Source organism: Nannobrachium achirus (assembly GCF_963921795.1).
Source record: "Nannobrachium achirus genome assembly, chromosome: 15".
Taxonomy (NCBI): Eukaryota; Metazoa; Chordata; class Actinopteri; order Myctophiformes; family Myctophidae; genus Nannobrachium; species Nannobrachium achirus.
The window spans coordinates 41498960-41505402 of NC_137822.1; the positions used below are offsets into that span (position 1 = coordinate 41498960).

The following is a 6443-nucleotide window of genomic DNA, read 5'->3' on the forward strand; positions in this document are numbered from 1 at the left end:
GGGATATTTGGTTTAAAAAAAACAACACTAATATAAATTTTAACTTAACAGATCATCATGATACATTGACTTTGACTCAATACCAAACAATTCATATGATATATATGGTAAATGTTTGCATTTCTGCTTTGCTATATCACATTAAACACTGAACGAGCTAGGCGATTTTACTGATTTAGCTGGAATTCATGTAAAAAAAAATACTTTTTTTAATACTGGGTAATATTGCTCATGCTTATAGGAAAAAATGAAAATCAGACAGGGGGGCTTCGGAAGGGGTGTGTTAGAAGGGGGGGGGGGGCTGTGTGTCTGTGTTTTGGCACAATACTGTGTATTTCTGTGCATAATTATGTGCTTCCGGGTCAAAATGACCCGAACAGCACTTAAGGTTCAAAAAATATGAGGGGGGTGTAGCATGGGTGTAGTGCAAAAATATTTTTTTTACACGTTCATCTCAGAAGAATCTTTAAGGCCAGTGAGTTTCAGGTGGAAAAAATTTAAACTTCTACCTTTTTTTTTCAAATGAATATGTAAAACGGGTCAAAATGACCCGAACAGAACTTAAGGGTTAAACTAATAGGTGTTGTACAGATATTGTGCACAACATAACAGTAACAGCCCATTTGTGAATGTGGAGTGTAGGATGATGTGATTTTATTACAATCATTTGAACTGAGACAATCATTAATTTGTGTTGGTTTTCATCTACTATTCTCTGTCTCTGTTACTTCTCATCTTAGACTGGCAGAAGATCAGATTACAAGGTCCGAAACAAAGTTGGCTCTACTTTGAGGGACATGTGTTTGTTCACAGCCAGAATGGATCCAGAATGGTTTCTAGCCATGGCTGGACAGAAAAAGAGGGAGACAAACTGTGCCGTCATCTGAACCGTGGTGGTTATAAAAGCCATACAGCATTAAATAGTTCCTCTGATCTGTGGGAGAAGAGCTTCAACTGTTGCCATGTGAAGAACCCAAAGACCATCTGGGACTGTGAGAGTGAAAATACAACCTCCTGGAACCAAGGGGTCCTCCTCGAAAATACAACCTCTGAGAACCAAGGGGTCCACCTCCAAAATACAACCTCCTGGAACCAAGGGGACCACCTCCAAAATACAACCTCCATGAGCCAAGGGGTCCACCTCCAATGCCAGGGTAATGATTATTATTATTAATACTGTACATCTTCAATGCTAGAGTATCAACAATTATTACTACTACATCTCAAATGCTAACAAATATTATTACCAAACAGTGTAATCCAAAACTAAAACAACAACAAACAATCAAACAAACTAAAAGTTTAATTTAAATTGAATTACTAATTGTAATCAAATTAATTGACAAACAGGATTTTACCAGCCCATTTTTTCACAATAAGAGTTTTATTAACACACAAGATTGTAATTTGTTCAGAATGTGATTTAATATCAAGACTTTATGTTTAAGTGGGGAAAAATACATTTATTTTTGTATTGATCATTATTGGATGAGGGATATATTGGCCTCATCAGTCACAATGGATTCTACACCTCATATTTCAAGTAAATGGTTTGATTGATAGACTACATACCATATTTTCTTTTTCAAAGCTATCACATCTGTGTGGTTGTGGGATTGGGGTTTTTATTAGTTTTGTTAATTTGTTGTTGATTCTGTTTTCCCAGATAACCCTGGGGTTAGACTATCAGGGTACTGCTCTGGTGAGGTGCAGATCAATGACATCATGGTGTGCAGTGACCACTGGGATGACCAACATTCACACATAGTTTGCCAAGAGAAGGACTGTGGCCGTGCTGTGTTCTTTAAACAACATGGAAGAACTTGGTCAGATGTTTACCACGTCCGTTGCCTGGGCTCTGAGTCCAGTCTTGGGCAGTGTGAGATGGTCCTGGGTCAGTGTGCTGGAGGACTGGTGTCTGTCTACTGTTCAGGTCCATGATTTTATTTACCTGTGATAAGAGACACCTTTCATCTGAATAAAGGTTCTGTCTAGGTTCTGTCTGGGTGATTCTTCCAGCTGTTTTGAGTTTGTTATATACTGTAGTACATAGCTACTGTAGGCTTTTCTCCTTTTGCACAAAGTAGTGCAATGTAAGATAGAGGGTGCACCATACCACTACTTTCTGTTCATCCACAGAGCATTGATTCTAGTCATTTTGTGTATTACAGATGACATCAGGTTCAGAACCACAGAGCGGTGTGGAGGCACACTTAGTGTCCATTACCAAGATGAGTGGAAGCACGTGTGTCCTCTAAATGTAACAAAGGACATTAAGAACCAGCTGTGCAAGGAGCTTGGTTGTGGTGAAGTCAAGGAGAACATTAAGACAGATGTGACCTCCACAGAGGAGGTAAACAACTGTTTTGTTTGCTTTATCTTTTAAGTCACATTGACGACATAAGACATCTGGTCACCCCGGTCTCTTCTGTACATTATTTTGTGTGAAAGGACCTGAAAATGACTCTGGTTTGCACAAAAGATCATTGGGACATCAGACGCTGTGCCCACCAGAAGTCTTGTAAGAATGTCAAACCAGCTGAGATCTATTGTGATTCCCTTCCCCCTCCTCCTCCAGGTACATACAGTATACTTTCATAAGCAGTTCACTAATCTATTGTGAAGGCACAACTACTTTCATCAGCAGTAACAACTCATACTGTCATTCCTTTCCTTTAATTTGTTTTTACCTGTCCTAGACACTGATGAGTGAACACTAGTGAACACTAACTACCCAATATATATGTATTCGTCTTTATTTATTCCGCCACTTTTTCTGTCATTCTACTCCAGCCACATTCTTTGAGAGAGACTTGAGCTAGAGTTTTTCTTGTACTTTTCTTTTTTACAATCTTTTATATTCTTTTAGATTTAAAAAAGTTTGATTTATTCATCCAACAAAATGTAAATGAACTACACAGTCAATTTCAGATTTTGTTCCTAAAGAGGTCACCAGGATTGTCACAGTCCTTGTGATTGTGCTGCTGCTGATTCTCCTCAGCCTGTGTGTGAGAAAAACACATGCCACTGTTAACCGTGAGTAATGTTAAATTCATGTAATCTATTTAAGTGGTTGTCATAGTATAGTTATTCTCTTTTATATGAACTGTGTCACTGTCATTAGCCTCCTATAATCTGTTTTGTCAATGGTGTGCATGTGCGTGTGAATGTGTGTCTGCGTGTGTGACATGTTGTGAAAACATTGTTATCCTATATAATAATAATTATTATTATTATTATTACCCTAATGCTGCATGTAAAACAGTAATATATATTTTTTCACCAGTCGTTTTCTAATTGTGTTGTCATCTAGTAAGACAATCATCACAAAAAGATGAAGGGGATGAAGGTGTTGAATATGAGGAGATTGGCATCACTGCAAATGAAATGAAAGTCTTGGATCAACTTGGTGAGTGATATTTAAATGAAATGAAACCTCTTATCCATAGCTGCTTAAGAGTGAGATCAGAGTAAGCAGCATCAACTCTAGTCAACAACGACATGGTAAAACGTCATGTCATCAACATGGATCTGTCCCATTTCCCATATTCCCTCCTGATTGCCTACCATTGACTTCTAAAGTTTGTGTATGCGACCTGACGGTCGCTTATCTCCCGATTAGGGAGTCTTACTGGTAATAGAAACTATCTGTCTAAACAACATGATATCTAAATAACTTTCTGTTCATTTTAAACTCTAGGATACGTGGTAAACAATGGAGCGGCAGCAGTAGCTCAGGGGTAGAGTGGCTGGTAGAGCGGCTGATAGAGCCAGGAGCCTGGGATCGAACTCAATCCCGGGCTCCCCCAGAGTTAGTGTCGACCCCAGAGTTATCAAGACTCTGAACCCCTATTTAAATTGCTCCTGATCTGCTGGTTATATGTTGCATGGTTTCCTCTGCCATCGGTGTATGAATGTGTGAGTGAATGGGTGAATGTAATGCACAGTCATTGTAGGATAAAAAGCACAATATAAATTAAACATTTACATTTTACAATGAAGCTAGCATCAGTCTAAACATCATGTTAACTAGTAAATACCATTCTGTACGTATGCAGCGGTCATAGCTGAATCATTAGAGAGCACGCCTGCAGAGCCGGAGAGCCCGGTTGTCCCAGGCCATGAATATGAGGAGATTGGCATCACTGCAAATGAAATGAAAGTCTTGCATCAACTTGGTGAGTGATATTTACGTTCTCATCAGACAGTGATACGCATGCATTAAAGGGCATAACACTGCACAGTATAACACCAATGTACTTAACTGTATAAGTCAGCTGTATAACTGGGCTTTTAGTAAGCTCATCAGTGTGTATTGTGTTATTTGAATTGGCAGGCTAGGATAGTTGTTTTTGTTTAGAATTCTGGTGCAGCTATGTTCTTGTCTTGTTGTTTAGAGTCCTAGTTCTACTGTATGTTCTTGTCATGTTGTTTAGAGTTCTAGTTCTACTGTATGTTCTTGTCATGTTGTTTAGAGTTCTAGTTCTACTGTATGTTCTTGTCATGTTGTTTAGAGTTCTAGTTCTACTGTATGTTCTTGTCATGTTGTTTAGAGTTCTAGTTCTACTGTATGTTCTTGTCATGTTGTTTAGAGTTCTAGTTCTACTGTATGTTCTTGTCATGTTGTTTAGAGTTCTAGTTCTACTGTATGTTCTTGTTATGTTGTTTAGAGTTCTAGTTCTACTGTATGTTCTTGTCATGTTGAAAGCAGGATGGAGGTCAGAGGTCACTGTGAACCCTGCAGGAAGTACTTCCTCCTTGTCTGATGATGTCATCCATGAGGAGGAAGTGACCGTGGTCCACAGCCCACAACCTCTCCACACCAACACTCAACATGCAGGAAAGTTGGAGCCACTGTTACTGTTGTTTTTATGAAAGTATTGATTGATTGAATATTTTATCAGACAAAAATGAAGAACAGTACAAGTATAGTCAATACAAAGAAATTATAGTAGCCTACAGTAGCCAAATCACAAAATTAATAACAACAATAATAAAAGTGTGTGTGTGTGTGTGTGTGTGTGTGTGTGTGTGTGTGTGTGTGTGTGTGTGTGTGTGTGTGTGTGTGTGTGTGTGTGTGTGTGTGTGTGTGTGTGTGTGTGTGTGTGTGTGTGTGTACACAGATGCAGTGATCTATGAGGTAGAGGATCCACAGCAGGTGTATGATGACGTGGACACCAACCCTGACATCACAGCTGAGCTCCAAGATGACGCCCAACCTAGAAACCCCCTGTACCGCCTCTGGATGAGACTATCAGTCTTAGTGCTAATATTATTATTATGGGCCTTATTGTTTTATTTAGTTGTTTTTATTTTGTATTTTTATGTTTATTCTCATTTCCCTTAAATGACATCAAAAGTCCAGTTTTGAACAAAACAGCATAATGGCAAATAACTAAAGCATGACCTTCTATTCAGTAACAGTTTTGCTATGTCTGTATTTATTTAATTTGGTTTAACACTTTACAGGCTGGCAGGTTCACACAAAGTGAACTTATCCAACAACCAAGCTGTTTTAGACATGTTTTTTTTTATGTTCTGAAAACTGTAGTTAATTTTATTGCCACTGTATATACAATCTGTTCCATTGAAAAGCACCTGTGATTGTTAAAAAAAAAGAAATTCATACCAACAAGACTTTAGATGATTTTATAAGATGCACATTAGCTACTGTATGCTGGTGCTTTGAATATAGTGTACGCCTCCATGACATGACATAAGTGTTTTTTTGTTTGTAAATATTGTATTTCTTTGAGGACATAATAATATGCATTTAGTTTTTGTATGACAAGTATACTTCCCTTTACAAAGCCAGAGTGCAGTAACTGTATTTTTGGTGAAAAATAGTTAAATAATTGTTGACTGTTTTATCTTGGGACAAAGTTTCTGTTCAGTTTTATCAGAGTTAAAAATTGCAGTTTAGACAAAACCCAACTCAAAACCAAGGCAGACTGCAGTAACTTACTGCGACTGCCATTGGTTTGATCTATGATTTTTAATCTATGATTATGAATACGATTGGTATTCTACAAGCTGCTTTCAGATCAAATGTTACTCATTTAGAGACTGTATCTTTTTGTATTTTATTCCTAATGAATACATATTTTTGTATACAATTGTGTTGTGTTTGTAAAGCAGTTACATATATTGTCCTCTTCATGTTGGAATTTATTTTACATTGTTACTATAATCCATGATCTATTCTTTATTTTACTTTGATTATATTGTAAGTTATTATTATTAGCACTAGTAGTAGTATCAATATCATTAGTATTATATGTACATTATAAGAAATGAATCAATTTGAATAAAACATATATACGTATATATCTACATTAAACGTAGTTGTTATTGATATAAGTTAATACACATGCTAAAATATTAACCCTTGTTGTAAAAAAAACTAAGTTGTCCTTTGTAGATCGTCAGTTGTTCATTTCATT

At 37.1% G+C, this 6443-nt stretch overlaps 1 long non-coding RNA gene across 1 annotated transcript; it reads left to right on the top strand.

Moving 5' to 3' along the window:
- Positions 1 to 2935: 2935 nt before the first annotated feature.
- LOC308299303 lies at positions 2936 to 4179 on the top strand. The gene is made up of 3 exons (XR_013962758.1): positions 2936 to 3036; positions 3314 to 3409; positions 4059 to 4179. It is a non-coding gene; the product is annotated as an uncharacterized lncRNA (long non-coding RNA).
- Positions 4180 to 6443: the final 2264 nt, after the last annotated feature.